This window comes from Poecilia mexicana, unplaced genomic scaffold (assembly GCF_051168715.1).
Source record: "Poecilia mexicana isolate PSO_F unplaced genomic scaffold, ASM5116871v1 scaffold_10, whole genome shotgun sequence".
NCBI classification, from domain to species: Eukaryota; Metazoa; Chordata; class Actinopteri; order Cyprinodontiformes; family Poeciliidae; genus Poecilia; species Poecilia mexicana.
In genome coordinates this window covers 23,059,446-23,062,745 of record NW_028263379.1, presented here as the reverse complement: position 1 = coordinate 23,062,745, position 3,300 = coordinate 23,059,446, and positions in this window count along the sequence as shown.

Genomic DNA, 3,300 nt, shown 5'->3' with positions numbered 1-3,300 from the left:
TTAAACAAATCAAGGGATTGTGCAGAAATGGAAAAGCGCTACAAGTGGGGTTTTAAATCCAACTAAAGTTATTGTTTAGTTTGGCTTTTAGGTTATTCAAGAATGTTAGTCACTCAGACCGCTAATTAAGGTCTAAAATGTTATTAGAAACAAAAGGCACCGGTAGATTCTATTCGTAATAAAAGGAATGACTGAATTAAATAGTTAGCCTCATTATTAAAAGGAAAAAAATAACTGTATATATAATTTTTAAAAAAAGATATGTTATTTAGTAGTGGTAATTGCTTGCAGTATATTGTGGTACACAGCGCCTTCGGATAGGAGAGATGGAAGAAAACAATCCTCCTGGTATATTTGGTAACAGCAGGGAATTTGAGCTGGTCTGTTGTTGCCGCAGTGTTTGTTTGTTGCTCCCAGTCAGTGGGGCCTATTGGGAGATTTTGCAGCGAACCTGCACGTCCACACACACACACACACACACGCACACACAGAAAACAGAGACTGATGATGATGTACAGCCCCGGTGTGCTGAGGAGCCTCCTCAGCAGTACGCGATGCCAACAGAGCGCGGTGACTCAGGCTGACACAGCGGGTATACGGAGCCAAGAAATCCACTATCTGCATCCTGTTCGCCACAACTCCTCTGCTGCATGTAAGACGGCAGTTCCGCGCCTCTGTGGGGGTTTTCTTTTCAAAGGTTTCCATAGAGTTGTTGTTAACAGTGACGTTGACTAGTGGACTCTATCTGCTACTTGAAATGCCTGAGTGTTGAACAAGTCAGTCTTTACGTTTGATCTCCTTCTCAACTGCCCGCGCGCCTAATAGACTCTTCCTTCTTGCTGAATACGTGACAAGGGACATTTGGATGCTCAGATGAGCGTGGTGAAATATTTAGTTAGTAAAGGACTTGTTATTCTGAAACCTTCACTTTGAAATATGAAGACTGAAGCAACAATCCCTGCAGGATGTCAAAGAGCTTAAGACACAAAAATCGTGAAATATTTAATAAAGTATTATTAGTGTGAGCTTATTAAATCAACTTCCTCTCTGGCTTTTGAAGACATAGACACGCGCTTTTTTACTATTCTATTGTTTGCCTCTAAAAGAGTTGTGCCTCACGCTGCAAGACGGCATAAAAAATGCATGACTATCGCTTTTTGTTGGGGAAGTCAATATTTCCTACTTTGGAGCTGCGCAGGATTAGCATAACATTAAGTTTAGTTTTATGTGAGATAAAAGAAAATCAAAACATTCAGAGTTGCTTGAATGTTGAAACAGCAAAAACTCAAGACTGGTGTGGCCTTAAATGGCAACAAGGAAACTGAAGGAGTGCATGTGCAACAAAGTGGAGTAAGACCGATTACAGTGGGTAACAGGAACAGTAGGAACATCACACCAGAAACAGAAAAGAAGCAGGTTTCTACTACAGCAAGGGTCCCTGCAAAAATATACACTGGAACAAACTTATCTGAATTTCTTATTGCAGAAATGTCTGCCACCATCTTCACAAATAACAGGTTTGCTTGTGTTGGGTCTATCTTGCCGATAAGGCAGCGCTTTTAACCGTCTTTAAAATGTCGTGAAAGGTGAAATCTGGCAAAGTGGGATTAAAGGTTAATTGGTGTTAAATGTCAGCGTTCTCTCTAGTCGCCGTGAGCTGGGAAGAGCTCATTCATGAGAACAATTTGTCAACGATGAGAAGGGATCAAAACAACAAGACATCCGGTGCAGGGAAAACCTCGAGCTCGATCTGGACAAAATGAAGGCGACGATCTTTGACGTCACAAGCTGAACGCGTAGTTCTCAGCATCGGCAGCCGCACAGCAGAGGGAACAGCACGAAGTTCGTCAGAGTGCAGATCTCTGATGGCCTGGCCTGCTTGAACGGGCCGCACTTTCTGAAGAAGCTGAAACAAACACCCCATCAGCATCCTCAAGACCACTGCAACGATGGAGACAAAATGGCCCTGGAGAGGACAGTGAGGGGATCAGGTAACGTCACAAGGATTTGTTTTAGAGCGGCTACAGAAACGCTATCTACCTGTACCTGGTAAAACACTAAACCACTTTCATAATTATGCCCTTCATTACTGCACTTCCTCTAAGTGGTTTATCTGTTTGTGTGTTTTCTATTGTCTATTTGGGAATTTTCACACATCTGCAAGATATCTTTGAGAAACACTGTCTCCTCCTCTTGTACGCTTTCCAGTTTACAATGAGATTAATTGGTCATACTTTTAGCAAGAGGACTGATGAGTGTTTTCCATCTACCGGGGGATGCCTCTTCTTAGCCTCCATGGGAAAGTCTACTCTAGGATGTCGGAAAAGAGGCGCTGACTAATCGCCGAATCTCAGATGCAAGAGCAGCAGCAGATTTTGTCCTGATTGTGGGATGGTGGCTCTCAACTTTATGCTTGCAGAGCTGCTCAGGAGGTCAGTGGAGTTGGGTTTAACCATTGCGAATGTATTTCGTTGATGTGGGGACTTTTTACGATTTTGTGAAGGGGTGATGTGGGGCTGCTTTTAAGGACCAGCTATTCCCTCTATGACAAAAACAATACATGTGTCTGGATTTCCCAGAACAGCCTGTTGTATGCTCAGGTTCATCTTCTCCATTGCTTCCCACCTGTTTGTGGTGTTCATGGATTGGATCTCAAGGTATTGTAATGGAGAGGAGAGTGTCTGGTGTGGCAGTGTCAGGGCTGACATGTTCTCATCTGGGAAAATGTGCTTGGCTCCCTCTGCTTTGAGATCCAGCCTCTGTCTCCAGTGGAGAAGTTCACATGTCTTAATGTCTTGCTAACAAGGATGAACATGTTGGGGCCTCGCTCGCATTATTGGGTCCCGTTCTGACTCATAAAGCAAAACTCTCAATCTACCAATCAGTCTGTTTTCTGCCCCTCATCTATGGTCCAGAAATATTGTGGCCAAAAAAAAAAAAGTGGCTGAAATTAGCTTCCATGTGGTAGCCACCACCTTAGTGATAGGATGAAGAGCTGCATCATCCAGAGGAATCTTGGGATGGAGCCAGGCCTGAAAGGAAGTTGACTGTGGAGGTTCAGGCATTTACATCAGATCCAGAGTCCTACTTGGCATTTCTATTTTTGAGGTTTCCCTGTCGTGGTCAACCAGGAACAGATCCAGGGAAGACTCAGAACTCGCTAGAGGAAAACCAAATCCCTTCTGAACTCTTTAGAAAACCCCTGGAAAAAGAGGGGCAGTGACACTGGGGAGAGCGATATCTGGGTTTCACTCCCACATTCAGCACTCCGGCAATCTAGATTATGAAGAAGAGGATGGA